This window comes from Emydura macquarii, unplaced genomic scaffold (genome assembly GCF_026122565.2).
Source record: "Emydura macquarii macquarii isolate MOO-44397 ecotype Brisbane River unplaced genomic scaffold, CSIRO-AGI_Emac_v2 contig_1253, whole genome shotgun sequence".
Taxonomy (NCBI): domain Eukaryota; kingdom Metazoa; phylum Chordata; order Testudines; family Chelidae; genus Emydura; species Emydura macquarii.
The window spans coordinates 43,318,786-43,335,174 of NW_027131390.1; the positions used below are offsets into that span (position 1 = coordinate 43,318,786).

The 16,389-nt window shown below is 44.4% G+C and overlaps 1 long non-coding RNA gene across 1 annotated transcript in view; it reads right to left on the reverse strand.

The window, feature by feature from the left end:
- Positions 1-1,018: 1,018 nt before the first annotated feature.
- Positions 1,019-16,389, reverse strand: part of LOC137154059 (uncharacterized) — a 39,789-nt gene continuing 24,418 nt past the window's right edge. The window contains exons 2-4 of the long non-coding RNA XR_010920053.1: positions 8,793-8,867; positions 7,492-7,813; positions 1,019-1,330 (exon numbers count right to left, since the gene is read on the reverse strand). This is a non-coding gene — a long non-coding RNA (uncharacterized lncRNA). The remainder of the gene's footprint in view (positions 1,331-7,491; positions 7,814-8,792; positions 8,868-16,389) is intronic.

Consider the following 16,389-nt stretch of genomic DNA (forward strand, 5'->3'; position numbering starts at 1 on the left):
ACCTCCCTGATTCCTTTGGAGAGAGATTAGTCCAGGTCTGGAATTGACTGTCGGTGGCAGTAGCCTTGGTTTCCCAGACTCACGTGCAGGCTTCAAACCAGGAACGCAGTGCCCCTCGCTGCACTGGACAAGAGCTAGAGCTACAAGCCATAAATTGATTTTCTCAGAGGAAAGTAGGGAAGCGGGGGAGGAGAGGGAGAAATTGGGAGGGCTTCTGCTCAAACCCCCAGGTAAGTGTGGGGAGTGGCTACTCATAGCACTCTTCCTCTCCCCCGCTGCACAGCGGCTGCAGGAAACAAACCAGCACGGCTAATTGCCCAGAATGACACAGCATTGCTGAGAGAATTGATCCACAGGGGGTGCCTCATGCTGACCAAATGGACTTGATGGATGCTTGTGGCTCCTCTGTTCATACCGTCTGTCAGAAGATACCAGGGGGCTCACGAAAGTTGCTTTGGACGACATGTATTTGGATGGGATCTGTAAAGATGACTGGTTTGTTACCAGCACAAATGCGAGTGATCGCACCTTTTCCTCTTTGTTGTTTTATAGATTCTTTTTAACACACCTTTTTTAGTTGCAAGTTTGGGAGTGATCCAGCCTCGATCTTAGCCCTTCCCTCCCCCGACAGGGAGCAGACAGGAGCGCGGTGCAAGTGAGGTTCTCAGACACAGGTGGGGACAGACGTGTGACTTACTAACAAGGGCTGCTACTAGCCCAGCTGAGTGGGAAATGTACAGTGTGTGCATGCACAGGGAGGCACGCAAACACGCACATCGAGGCATGCACACAATGCAGCCCTTTAGTGGAAGGATCTATAAAGATGATCTGTATAAAGCTCACATTACTAAGAATTGAGAGCCCTGTTTTCTCCAGATCAGAGGAACCCTGCAGTTTACCCCCTAAGCTGCACGTGTGAGATTTTGATGAGAAATTTGAAATCTCTCACCTTCAATTTGATACACACGGCGCTTTCTCAGGGGGAGACCCCCCATGTTTTTGCCCTTGACTAGCAGGAGGGATGAGGCCAGCTCTGAAGAAGGGCCAGGAATGAGCAGGTCACACGAGAGCGTGGGAGGGTTCAACAAGAGATAATGGCTACCTGCAATGAAGCCGGATGGTTATAGCGCCTTCCCCCTCCATCCGTTATGGATTCTTAAAGTCCCACTGCATGGTGGGATGGGGAACATCAGAAGAGGGCCAGACCCTGAGCTGGAGCAAAGGACTTCAGTGGAGTTATGGCTTCGTACAGCAGCTGCAGATCCAGCCCCAGGTGTCCACTGTGTAGGTTGGGGAAGGGCTCACAGTATAGGAGGGGTAATTCCCTTCCCTGCCAAAAGAATGTAGCACTCAATGTGAGTATTTAATGTTTGTTCTTTCCAAAGCACCAATGTCCAATGCAATAGATCTCACAGGGAGAGGAAAAGAATCCAGCAGACATTTTCTTCCTGGTCACAATGACCTCTATGGATAGTTTAAATCATAGTGTTTAACGTCTTTATTTTTTAAAAAAGCTTTCAGTGGCTTTCAAAGCCCTGCTCTGGAGTTTGATCATGTTTCTTTTTCATGTAACTTGATAAAAGTCAGCTAATTATAAAAAACCCATCATCTTGTAAGTGTTACGTTGGTCTCTGCATTCTAAGTTGCTTCCCTCCATAAAGGGCTGTTGCTTTAGCCACTTGGGTGAAATACAAAAAGGACAGCAAGTTGAGATGCAAAGTCAGAACATGAGGCACTCAAACAAGCCTTAAAACAGAGCAGTTCAGCTGGTCGAAAGCTAGGATTTCTGTTGCACTGGAAATTCCAACATTTCAAAATTTCCTTTTGTCCTGAACTGGAACGAAAAAGCAGAAATTCTGAAATTTCCTATGAAATGAAAGTTCTGAAAAATTTAATGTAGGAAATCTTGAAATGATTTTATGGAAACGTTTCATTTCAATGAGGCAAAAGCGCTTCATTTGGTCTTTATTGTTTTGACTATATTGTGTTATTTATGTCAAAAAGAAGTGCTACAACCTTATAGAAATGAAGCATTTTGATCATTTTCCATCAAAAAATTTCAACTAAACTGATCTGTTCCCACAAAACATTTTGATTGTGTGGAATCAACAAAAGGGGCCAACCAGCTCTACCAGACACATGCTAAGGGCCTGATTTTACCATCCTTTGTCACTCTGTTAATAATTCTGCAAATACCCCATGGAAGCAGGCCCTGGGCTAAGAACCGTGTCTCTTGTCACCTGCTGAAGTCAATGGGATCACTTGCTGTGATACTAGGTGGCAGGATCAGACCCTAATTCATGAAACTGAGTCCCCCCTTCAGATCTGTATTTCTCTTTAAATCGGTACACGTGATAAACCTCTCTCCACTCCAAAGCTGGCTGCCGACATCTCTCTGCATGCGGTAGGCCTACTGGAGTTTTGCCTTTGCAGTACTGTCAACCCCCAAGGCTCAAAAATAATGAATCAAGCCCCTCCCTCCCCAAAGCATGAGAGTTTGACAACTAATGAATGGTGGGTTCTTTTTATTCACCATCCAGCTTCAGGGGTCACGTTTTCTCCACACCACTGGAGACTATTCAGATCTCTTGTAAATCGCTGGATTCCAGGAGCTGTGGCTTTAAGCAAAACACCTACTATTGCAAGACTTGCAATAAAATCTTGCAGACTGTGCCCTCAACTCCCACTGGCTGCAGTGAGCACTGAGGGGCAGAAGGCTGCAAGGAACTGACCCTGCACCATTGCATCAGTGGGTATGCCTGCATTGCGATACAAGACCTGCAGCATGGCCACGGCTGACCCAGGTCAGCTGACTTGGGCTGCAGGGCTATAAAATTGCAGTGTAGATGTTCAAGCTCAGAAGGTGGGTCTGAGATCCCAGGCTCCAGCCTGAGTCTGAATGCCTACACTGCAATTTTATATCCCCACGGCTGGAGCCCCATGAATCTGAGTCAGCTGACATGGGCTCTGAGACTTCGTGCTGTGGGTTTTTTAATCGCAGTGTAGACGTACCTAGTGAGTCTTGCTATTGACTTAACTGGGTACATGATCAAGCCCACACATGGTCAGACATGGACATGATCTCATGGGTTGGCTGAAGGAATAGCTCCTTGTTAACCACCTCAGTTTCTATTGCAGAAAGATTTGCTGTTTCACAGTCAATGTCCCCATTTTCATCTTGAAACTCCTCTTTATAATTGCAGATAGGAGGTTTTTGCTGGGCTGACACTTAATTATCTTTTTCCCATCTGCATTTAATACCCCAGGTTCTATCAGAGGCCAAAACATGCTCCTTGTATCCAGAAGGAGCAAAGTTCTCTTAAACAGCTGCTATATTTAACCAAAAAGTATGCTGAGTTGTCATGGCAACCTAGATTCTAAACATAGAAATGCCATATACAGCACAGTCAATATCACAGGAAGAACTGAGGGGAGCTGCTTTAATAAAGTATTGGGAAATGGAGCTAGACATTTTTTCAAGAAAGTCACACCAGAGACGCATGCAATCTTTTACTAATTTAGACCTTGATCCAGTACAGTACAGCCAGCCTCTGATTCCCATTGACTCAGCCTTCCTCTCTGTGATAGCTAGTGCCTTTGTATGAGGGGCCCTTTCCAACTGATCGTGGGTAGCAATGCACACCACACCAGCGCAGTGGCAGAGAACACACAGGGCTAGTCACACCCAAGGATCTGGCCAACTGTTTTGCTTGCTGTTATGGCTGAAGATACCAGACAGCCATAGGGCTGCTGAAGTCCCCAGGTTGAGTGGCTAAGCAGATACGCCTCCGTGCCCATTCATGGAGGACAGGTTGTGATCGCAGAAGAGGTTCCAGCTCCATGAGGAGCTGGAGAGGATGGGGAGACTGCTGAATTTCAGATTCTCTTCTCCTTTTCTCCCCAAATCTGAAAGCCCCAAAAGAGTGGAATGTAAGTTAGTCTGAACCTGGGAAGCCCTAGCACCCATCTCTCTAGGCTGAGGGCCAGAAGATCTTCAGGACCTGCCCTATTCCCCTAGCACCACATGCATAGTTGGAATCTGAATCATGTACAGGACCTGCGTGCTTCCAGAAATCTTATCTCCCCTTGTGCAATGGAGCCCAGGTCTCCTGAGTCCGCAGCCAGTGCATTAATCATGAGGCCATCCTCCCTCTCTGTAAAACATATCTTTAGGCACAAGCTTCATTATCAAAAACACCCAAAGGCCATCAGCTTGAACAATCCAGATGAGCATCTTTTGAAGCCTGATAAGCAAGGCTGAACCATCACAGGTTACTTAAGAGCAATAGTTGCTTCTACCATGAATCAGTCTCCAGGCATATCATTAATCTTCCTTGATACCCTGCTGCTAAAAGTAGAGATTGTGGTGCCAACTGCTTGTAGGCCTACTTCTTTTTTCCAACTCTGTGTTCATGTGGATGGGAGAATCAGCCTTCTCAGTACCAACGTGCACCTTTTTCTAGCTTTCACCATTTGCTGCGCTGCTTGGTAGGAAGCCTCAAGTACCTTTGTTGATTGTCTGTGCGCTTGTTGATAAACATACAGCTCTTCTTGACTTCTGTACCTTTCTTTAAAAGAACATGTTGGTTTATGTGAAGGCATCTTTGAGGATGAAAAGATTTTATACTGTTCATACATCATAGTATCACAAAGAGGAGGCGATTGTTCATTTCTTTTCTTCCTAGGAAGTTAGGAATTAGAGCTGGCTAGAAATGTTTGACGGAATTTCTTCTGTCTGAAAATGCTGATTCATTGAAGATGAAACGTTTACTAGAAACATGTCACCTTTGCTGAAAAATGTTTCAAAATGAAAAAATAAAATGGAAAAAAGCATTTTGTTTTGATTTTGGAAAATGAATTTTAGGCTTTTTTTTATTTATAAGAGCAAATGTAATATGAAGTGAAAAAAGTCAAAATCAGAACAAAACGTTTTAATTCATAGGGCGACTCAACTGCAGCCCCTCTTCCAGTGAGCTGTGATATGATACACACCTGCCACAGTTTCCTGCCTTCTGAGACCTCAGTAACTCCATGCAGGCTCTCTTGCCTAAATAATACCCTTCCTTGGGGCCAGTTTATTAAGAAAACGTAGTACAGCTATTCTGTAACAAGAGTCCCAAACATTTATCACTCCAGTGTAAGTAGTCCTTAAAATCCCAAGACATCTCATCTGTTGCCATAGCACATATCCCATTCCACCACACATAGGCTCTTCTTCGCTCCCCTTCTATCCTTCTGCCAGGATAACCAGCCCTGTCCTTCCAGCTGGAGAGCAACCTCACTCATTTTAGCAGAAATCCTATCTGCTGGGAGTCCTTCAGCCCTGGCCCCAGCTCTCCAGAGCAGAGACATCAGCAAGGTAAGTAAGAAAGAATAAGCAATAACAGTATAAAATCTTTTCATAAGTAAGCCCCTCTGCTGCTCTCCTGTCTTCATCCTGCTGGGTCTGGCTCTGGGGCTTGGGAGATATGGGGCTATCCTTGCCATCAGGAAACATCTTCTGGCTTTGGCAGCTCTCATTTCCTACCAATCTTCTACTCCCAAACAGCTCTCACCTGCCCATCTCCTGACTGACTCATCAGATCTCCCCCTCTAGGGCCCAAGTGCTCTCTTTTAAGCCCAGCTGGGGTCAGAGGACCCATCAGAGGCATACTGGCCTTGTTCATTCTTAAAGGGACAGTTTCACCCTGTGATGGACCTAAAACACTTTCCCTCCATCCCCAGAATTTCAATTTGCAGGAAATTTTAATTTTTTTCATTTTGTTCTGTTCCAGAACAGAAGAAATTTTGAAAGGACAAAGATTCCTCTAAACCAAAAAAAGTCTGGCTCCAGAACAGCTCCAGATAGAGGAACTGCCAGATCAGATCATCCATGTGGTCCAATATCTTGTCTCCGTCAATGACCATTACCAGCTGCTTCAGAGAAGTGCACAAACACTGCAGTCAGCAATTATGGACTAACTTGCAACAACTCCATTTGGCAAATACAATCTATAACATTGTCAGCACTTTCTGGTCACTTTGTCAGTGTGTTTCAATCCCAGTTTTCCACCTTTCTTTCCGTTTGTGTATTTTTGTTGGACTGTACTATTCAGCACTTTTCTAGCACCTTTCAAGGCACAAAAGACAAAATGTTACCATAGACACACAGATTTGAACTAGTTCTTATACCCATATTTAGCCACCTGAATGGAAATGACTTCTCTTACAAAGGCACTGAGTATCTGGGAGTTCCTACTGATTTCACTGGGAGCTGGCTCTGCTCAGCCTCTCTGAAAACTGCTTGAATTTAGGATCCTAACTTTAGGTACCCAGTTATGAAGTGTTGGCCAAAGATCTGCCCTCAACATGAAGTTACACCTGGTTAACACAAGACGTACATTTTTAATGACACAAGTAATTTACCATTGGAATGATTTACCAAGAGTTGGGATGGATTATCTCTGGTCATTTAAAAATCAAGATTATTTTTCTTAAGGGATGCTGTAGTTCAAAAGGATTTACTTTGGGGGTAGTTCTCTTGCCCGTGTGAAACAGAAGGTCTGGCTAAGGGATCACAGTGGCCCCTACTGGCCTTGGAATCTATGAATCTGTTAGAACAGTAACTGTGTGTAGACTGCCTTACATGGTTAAGCAAAAGCAATATGATCCAGGTTTAACTCCCGGAGTTTTCCTGACCCATCACTGGAAGATGTGAATTTTCCAACATGCCTTATTCCCCGTTAGAAAGTGTCTGTTTGCATCAGTACAGCTCCAATGGTGGCAGCACTAGGCTGTGCAGACTACAGAGCTCGGGAATGAGTCCATCTTATATCAGGAAAATCACAAAATTATAACCCCCAAGAATGTTGGCAGCCAACTTTGTGGGAAAACAGCTTGTACAACACATTTTGCCCTTCTCTGTTTTAACTCAAAAGGCTTTTTTAGTCCCATCTATATTTAACTCCCTTCCAACCCCCACCTCACGTGTCACACAATGAGCATGGAGTTCAGATACATCTTGTTCCCTTCACTAGGGAGCGGAGAGCTATTGGAGACAGTAAATCATTAACCCTGTCAGGTCATCCAGCATCTTTGCATGAATGTGGCAGTGCATCGCTTATATTGATAAGGGCAGGAAACATACCGGCTCTGTAGGGTGCACATGTAAATCCATGGTTGTATGATGCTTAAAAGTTATTTGTTCTGGCTAAAAATTGTTAGAAGGTAGAGGAATGGGGGGGGGGGGGGGAGGGGGGGGGTGGGGAGGATTTAAAGTTAGTTTTTAAAACAATAAAAGATGCCTTAGTTCCTTAGGCCACACATAACTGTTACAGAATGAATCAGAGCAAGTGAATAAGCTTTAGAGTACTTGACTCTGGGGGCTGAGGCTTTCAGTGTAGTGCAAGGAGTTAAGTGCACAAATCCTGTTATTGCTAATGGTATTTGTGTTCAGAACTCCCTATGCGTTGCTTTAGAGACATCCACGCCCAGACAGTTAACCCATCTCACCTGCTGTTTAGCTTTTGATGCTCAGATGCAAAATTGCATTGTACTACGTTTCATGGGACACATAGTGAAGTGCCTGGTAGAAGAGCAACAATTTGTCTTCTGCAGTCAGACCGTCCAGGTCTGAGCAAGGACAGTGAGACTGATCTATATTTTCTCAAGCAGAGTAGGTCTAGGTGTGCCATGGTTCCCTCATCCGACCCACTGGAGGTGAATGGGTGACACGCCCACCGCTCGCCAAATGAAGTTGATAAGTGGATTTCTGCAGACCTGACACTTGTGGAAGGCAGGTGTATCACTCTGAAAACTGTTAAAGTCCTTTTTCCTAGAAACAGAGAGAGGGTGACTGCAGGTTAATTAGGGACACCTGAATGTAAAGGCCACAAGCTACTCTTAAAAAAACCTCTTCCAGTGAGACAGAGAGAGGGATGAAAAGCGAACAGCAGAGGGATTGTGTGTAGTGAGGGAGGAGGAAAGCGGGGGGAGAGGGGAAGTTGATTTCTGGAGATTTTTTCCAAAGGATTTCTTTAATTTCATCTGCCCTATAGGAGTATGTCCATTTGCACAAGCAGATCATTAGTTGCTCACCTAACTGTCATGCACACAATTGTGAAAGAGGCACTTGAATATGGATGGCATATTTGAAAAGATGCTTTGAAAAGTAGGCTTCTGACATCACAAGCTGCTCCCAGAGACATTCAAAAGTGCATGTCTGTCAGAGTGGAGCATCTAATAATAGTCAATCTTGGGCCCAAAAGAAGTTTAGTCTATACACGCTCATGAAGCATCTGATCAGCATGTGGTCGGCACTGCTAGCATATTTTGAGTGCTGAGTGCCAGACTCTGAAGAGGAAACCAATTATTAGTGCTCATGAAGTCATGAGATGAAGATGATTTCCAGGTTTCTGATGTACTATATGTCATAAGTACAGATCCAGTTAAGTTCTGCTGGGTTTTTTAAAGTAAGCATGCTTTGAGTTTTCAAGGTCCAGCCAGGACTAGAAGCACAAGTCATCTTGCAAGAAAGTCTGTTTGCAATGTATTTCTAGCTCAGATGAAAACTGGGAGGAGTACAAATATCATAAGAGCCAGTAATTGCAGGAATTCCAGCTGAGACTTGGCTGCTGCTTATCCAAGCAAAGCAAAACCGAGAGCTGTGCTGTTCACCTATCACACTTTTTTCCCCTTCTCCATTACTAACTCTTTGCCCTTCTCCTGGAACCTCAACATCTCCTATTGACATCACTCACATTGAGTAGGGCCACAGGGAATTCCCACAGCGGCCCCCCCATCAAGGCACATACCTTATGAGGTTGTGGGTATTTCCTTTCTTCCCCCATGGTGAAATGCACTGCTTCTGTTCTCAGTGTTTCCAGTACCTGTCCAACCAGGGAGTGAAAGACCAGGACAATGAATTAACCTTGGATTTCCTGCATGAGAATTCACATCACTACCAAATGCTCAGCCACCACACTTTTGAAGAGTCCCAGAGGCATATGTAGGAGGCGCCTCCTGATTGGTAAATTGTCCTTAAGTACCAACAGTGCTTCCTACAGACAGAAGGAAATCCTTTGTCCCTAAGCCTTTTTGATCCTGCTAATATTTCCCTCTCCTCTCAAAATTGTCAGTAGACTCCTCACTGAGAGCCTGCAAGGTGGAATCAAACACAATTTAAAGATTAAGCACATCACAAATCACTGTGTGCTGGAGTTGGCTTTTAGCAAATGTCAGCATGAGTCTCTAGAGCAGGACTCAGCTCTGTGCCAGTTCGTGCTGTACCTGGGAATCTGGGATGCTGGACTGCAAACCCCAGGGTGAGGCTGACAGGCTTGCAAGTGGCACAACAGAGCCAGTTAGCAGAGGAGAAAGAAAAAGTACCTTCGAGGGAAAAAGAAGGGAGAAAACATCCAAAGTAATTCAGTGGGGAGGAAAAAAAAGACATAAGAAAATAGTGGGGGATTCTTTAAAAAACTGACCAAGGCTTAGGAAAGTTCAGAAATATTATGCCACTGCAAAGCCAAGTGGGAAACCAACAGAAAAATGCTACCCGGTGTCAGGAAGGGGAAGCAAAGGGGTAAAGTGATGAGGGATCTTGGCAATGCAAATAGGAGGTGGGAAGATCGCAGCCAGTCACAAAGCAAAGGTCATTCCATTAATTTAACTGCATCTCGGGCTCTTACCCCACCTGACCCCCTACGCCTGGCAGCCAAAGCCACAACATCCACATGGTTATTTGTCGTGTGCTAGCTGGAGTCTGTCCACTGGGCTGGGAGGGTTGCTGCCAGTGATAGTGTAGACATAGCCATTAATAGGGCACCGCTCCTTCACACTAGCTGACAAACCAGCCCGATGCTCAACACCACGAATTGCCTGAGTGTTTTTCCTCTGCTAGACTGAGATATCGGTGCTGTAGCTCATTAAGGAGAGGGTTGTGGTCAGTCTCCTTCTGCACTCAGTGTGCATCCAACATGTGGTATATAATCCCAGAGTGTCCAGAGGCAACGAAGTAGTGACCCCGCTGTCTTGGAACGGTACCCATCGGTTCCCTTCCAGAGTGTGCAGTGTTGTCACCGCCCTCCGTACCTGCTCCCTAGCACCATCTCCTGGAGATCCCCTCCAATCAGTTCTGGTCTGTCCAGCTACACTATAAACACAGGGTCTGATCTGCCCCCATGTATCCTGGGGCACTGCAAATTGCATGTCTCGGCACCAGCAAAGCTCCCTGTCCCACAGACTGAAGACCCAGGCCTTCCTCCAGTGTTATGCTGGGAAGGGCAGAGTCAGCTTCCACTGGGGACACAATAGCAGCCCAGCTAGTGGAGGCTGCAACAGGGATATGTTGAATCAGAGCATCCTCTGTTGTTTTGACCGCTCCAACCACTACGCCCATTGTTCAGGCTGCCTGGCTGTCTACATTTGAGCAGAGATGGTAGCTGTTTGCTGCCACTACAGCCTCCCCCAGCTCACTCTCTGCTACTGGGGGTCCTGCACCATGGCTTGTGCTGGCAGAAGAGAAGATAAACCAGGGGTGAATGTAACCCACTATATTACAGCCCTGACAAGCTGGTCAGCATCTCATGCTCGTTACCAGTGGTATGCACATGGCAGGATGTTGGGGTAGGCCAATATACAGTCATGCTGTGCACACAACCCTGCCCAAGCACACACAAGCTGAGCTCCTGGCTGCAAATACCTTACAGTCTAATAACCGGCCTTATCAATTGAACCATGAATCTACTTTGCCGCTGGTTCCAAATGGACACAGCCCTCTATTAAATGTCCCCCAGGAATCTTTAACTTGCAGCAGCTTGCATTTCCCTCTAGCAACTGTACTCTGCTCCAGGCTTTACCAGCTCAGCCATGGACCCCTCGATGTTCCATCCCACCTCGAGAATCTTGGCACACACTCTCCACTCCCGATTCTGCACAGGATCCCAGAAGCAACACAGATCTCACCTTTTTTTTGTTCCAAGAGAAAGGTGCACTCCTCTGTTAACACATGGCACAGCATGCATGCACTCAGGTGTGCACGTGCACAAACACACACAATTTCTCCCTGGGCAAAGTGAGACGGTGTAATCCCCAGTCACGTTACCTAATGCACTTTTGGAAGGTTTGGATCAGAGCCAGAGCAGAACAGAATCTGCAAAGGGTGAAGAGAGAGACAATACTCAATAAGAAAGAGAGCAGGTCTCAAAAACCGAACCAACAGACACTATAGGACTGCCAGAGCTGAGTTGAGCACATTTAAAGAGACAGAGGGGTAGAAATACAGATCCCTTGTGGCACTTTATACAGCTTTGTGTCAAACACACTTTAATAAGGCAGCCCATTTATAGTGAACACCATTTGTCATTAATTCTGCATCCTACGGGTTCCTGACTTCCACGTGCTGTAGAAAAATATGGAGGCTTTATTCTTTCCGTACTGAATCTCTGGAGTTTAGGGATCTTTTAATTAACAAGCAGGCTCAGTTAGTTAATAATGGACATTTCACTCTGGTTACCCCAAGCTGCATTTAGCCAACAGCATGTTTATATTTCTAGTCTGAATCTGATTACTTAGGGCAGTGGTTCTCAACCTGTGGTCAAATCAACAACAGCTGCAGCCCATGTGACATCCTCAGGGCCATACAGGTAGTATTTATATTGTGTGGATGAAGCCCACATAACACAGGGAGCTGCATATGCGGCCCATAATGATAAATAGGTTGAGAACCACTGACTTAGGGCATGAACAAGGTGCTGGTATCCCTGTCTATCCTCAGCCACTCTGTGCATGTTCTCTGTGCTGTTAAGTCTCATACATGTTCCCGCTGAGTCCTTTTTGACAGAGGGATTCCTTCATTCAGCCCCCTTTGTGTTCCTCCTGTTGTCCAATGGCCCGCCTACCACGGCAGATGTTTTTGCTTCATTCTTAACACACATCTCGGATATTTCCATTTCCTTTTCTGGATAACTTTAATGAGAATTCAACAACCCAATCTCAACATTTGTTCTAATCCATTCCATTTAACACTGCGAATTTCTAAGGCATTTGATTTCAAAGGCCTGACTTCCAGCTTTCACATCCCTATATTAAGGTGGAAGTAACACTGGAGTTGAAGATTGGTTTTTAAGTTGTAAATTTTTGATGACCAAATCTAAGCTGCTGAATGCAGCTACTGCCTTGCCAATTCATCTTGCCAAAACACTCAGCATGCATGTCACAAATGTACTAAAAATACCATACCTGAACTAGCATGTTAACCTGTCGCCATTCATTTGCTCTGTTTAGTGCTTGTTGGACATGTTTATAAGACTTTCCAATGCAGAAGTAATGCAAGAAGATTTTATGGTTTGGAGCTCAGTGGTCTTGATGAACAAATATATACAATTATACATAGTCTCTACAGTAATGGACATGCTCAGACCCCATCTCAGCCTGCAGAAGTTCCTCAAAACTGCACCGTAGATGTGAGTAGTGATGGCATCAGTACTCAGCCACTGAACCATTAAAGCCAAAACTCAGAATTTAAAGTAGGATGGGTCAAAATTTTTCAATAGCAAATGTTTTTCGCTGCAAAATTTCAACTTTTCAACTAACAATTTTGTGAAAAGTGTGTTTTTCCATGGAAAAAAAAATAGTTTTTTTCTGCAAAACCCTGATCAGTGATTCTGCAGCAGAGGGCACATGGGAGTTATTCCTTGGTTTCCCCATGTCCCCACTTTCCTCTGTGGGCCAGTCTATCCAGCCAGACTTGATCGCCCTTGATGCACTGCAGCCATGAAACTATCATGACGCATTACCTCCCCTCACCAAGAAGGGAGATCATGGAGCATCATGGGAGATGTAGTTTGACAAGGGAATCTATAATGGAGATGGGGAACATGAGGCACTTGAACTTTTCAGTTGATTTCAGAATCAATAAATTCTGGTTTTTCAACCAAAACATTTCAGTTTTTTATTTTTCTCCAAAACCTCCCAATTTTCACCAAAATTTAAGTGGAATCTCCCCCTCCCTGACATTTTCTGACCAGGTCTACTGAAAAGAACTGTCTGATACCTGGACAAGAGTCAAGTATAATACAGACAGGTATTGTTCATCTGAATTATTACCTGAAATAACCTGTTACAGTTTCTGCTCAAAAAGAACAAAGGTTGGAGTAAGTCACAATAAGTTTTATAGTGGGTTTATCATCGACTCCTGCCTTCATTATTTTACACCAAGCTTATTAGGTTTTGTCTATATGGGGAAATGGACTGTTTTTGCTATTCTGGAATTGTTATTGTTATTCCAGAATAGCTCCTGGTGTGGACGCTATACTGGAATACAAATGATTTTATTCTGGAATAAATTATTCCACTCAAAACATGGAATAATTATTCCTGAATAAAATCACTTGCATTCCAGAATAGAGTGTTCCCACAAGGAAGTTATTCCAGAACAGCTAAATTATACTGGAGTAGCTGTTCCATATCCCCTGTGTAGACAAAGCTTTAGCATTTGTGACCACGCCTTAGCAGGTGAAAGACTCCTGAACTAACTCATTGCACTACTCTGTCCCTAACACAAAACTTCTTAACAAGCCAAGAGCTCGACACAGGATATTGGGATTGTGTTTCACTAAACACACACATTTTTGAGTTTGGGGGTAGGGTAGGGAGGGGAATACACTCACAGAACTTCAGCTGAAAGGGCAGAGGAAATGCTGAGCTGCTCCAGTTAGAACGAAAGGTCTATAATTAATGTAGTAGGAAAATTACAGGTTTATATAGCCCCCAAAACACAATAGCAGACATCCATTTCCTGCAGTGCAGTGGAGGCTTGCCAGCTAGCAAATAAATCACTAAGCCACAAAGCCAACAAGGAGGAAAAGAGAGGGGAATTATCACAGAGGATGCAGCAGCCTTTGTAGCAGGAAAATAATCAGTGTCTCCACCAGACATCTATTGTCTATCAATAATAGTCTCTAGTGCTCCAGCAACTTGAATAGCAACATGGATTTAGGACTGATTAATGTCAGACTCTTTGGATCATGCAAGATCCAAACTCTCAACAGAACAATAACCTTATAGACATGCTGACCTGCCCAAAAGTCATTTGAGTGACTTGGAAAAAACAGACCTAACCTGCTAATAGATAGGCTTCACAGGTAACTTGGCATATGAAGTACTGTAATACCAATATGGTTCTTTGCTTGGCTCAAAGAGGGGCTGTTCCAGTGTAGTAATATCTTTGCTTACAGTGGTTTGGCAGAGCCTCATAACTGCATCTTAAAGTGTGAGACTATGCTGAATATTGAAAATAAATGAATGAAATATTAGTAAGGGATTAAGGTTTTTCTATTCCCCTGGCTTGGCCCCTGATCTCATATTACATTGCATGGGTTTCATGAGATAGGGACCTGATCCAAAGGCCATTCAATTTATGAGAGTATTTCCACTGACTTTGAATCAAGCCATAGGTGCATTACATGGTTTTATTACTTCCTCTGAAATGTAAGTCATTGGTCTTCATTGGAGACAGGAGGCTGGACTAGAAGGACAATTGGTCTGCTCCAATAGGGCACTTCCTGTCTTCCTATCAGGTTGAGACTGTGTTAAAGGATGTGTAGGAGTGTACCATCGTTTTTGGCTATAGCAGTTCTGACAAGTAAGCGAGCATCCCTAAGTGGGTTCCACCCCACCCCGCTTCTTCATGCTCCATGTAGCTTGGCTGGATGGTCAGACGTGCTTTTATACAGCCCTAGAAAATTCCAGGAGAAGGCAGTGGTGTTGATGCTATTATGAAAGTTTAGGTCAATGCTCTTTGGGTGAAACACTAACTCCTATCCCACAATTCATTGGGACAACTCTCCTGTGTTTCACTACAGCCTACAAGAGGCATAAATTCCCCCATTCTCAGGGGTCAGATTTGGACATTAACCTCTCCAATGTCTCACCATCTGAAATAGAGTAAGTTACCAGGGTGGAACGTTTTTCCCCACCACTAGCAGGTTTTCACGTTATCACAAGTAGGACCAACAGCAGGAGTGCAGGACTGCAGAGGTGACGTTTCTGCTACAGCACGGGCTACCAGTACTGCTAATTAACCTGGAGCCCTCAAACTCACTCGCTTGCTTCTTCCATTCTGTGTGCTTCAAGTAATGTGTTCAGTTGTATGGATGCACTGGTTAGTTTTTAAACATATCAGCAGATCAAGAAACGTTTCAAAACACCCACCAAAGGTACTTAAGCTTTTCCTTCTTCTCTTGGACTGCTGAAAAAAAAAGAAAGCTTCAGCAGAAATTATAATTCTCTCTCTGATGATTGGCTGCTATTCAGGAAATGGCACACATATGGCCATTATCAGCTGCCTATTCTTCAGTGATTTGTAGAGCAAATGCTTTTGAGTTTTCAATGGCACATATAATTCTGATAAAAGTATTAGTGTATTGTTTGGACTGAATAATAAGTTATTAAATGCAAACCCCTCTATTAGTGCAGCATTAAAACTGAGAATTTAAACATACTACAGTAAACACATACACAAGCTTTAGTTTTCCACAGCAACTTTACAGTCTCTCAAATATATGCCATATACACAGGATTAGAGCTGGAGAACTGTCTGTAACTGGATAAGCGTGGCTCCTTTTGACACCATGCCTTGTCCAGAGATCAGGCAAACTGTCCGGGAGCTACTGATCATGTAAGAATTATCTGTAACCTACTCATCCACTAAGGGTAGCCCTCAGTCCGCAGCTAATGGTGGCTGGGATGCAGGTAGAAATTGATGAGTCTGCTCTGGCTCGGTTAGTAGTGTTGGGTCTTTTTTGCTCCGGCAGTAGAAGCCCACGCATGTAGACACAGGTCCAAGGTTCAATCCCCATTGCCAGAAACCCATGGGGAGGCCCAGTGTTATATATACACACATGTCTATGGCCTCTGAAGCAGGGAAAGTTTTGAAAACTGGACCAGTGGGGAGAATCTGTTGCTATTGGTGTTTCCAGAACCAGAAGCTGGTTAGCAATTCAGACAACAACCCAGTTCTAAATGAGCATGGGACTCGAGGAAAAAAGAGACTATTCTGCAGTGAGGATTGGATCCAGTGAAGTAGGCCAGGATCACGGGTTGTGCAAACCAAGCCTGAGAAGAACACACTAGTTGAATTGCCTTCCTTTGGACAGCTGGGTGCAGCTTGTACTCAAAAAATGAGAGTGCTATGGGAAATCTGTGCTACTCCTGTTTTGAGCTTTATGCAGAGCTGTATGGAAGATGCCATTTGCAGTGCACAAAAGGCAAGTTGTATTGGGCCTACAAAACCCAGGAATGATGCTCTGTGTTCTCAAGCACCACCTACTGGTACCATATCAATTAACTATTTGCAGACAGAGGGTGCATTCCTGTAACTGCAGGCATGTTTTGGCGGGGCATGACATT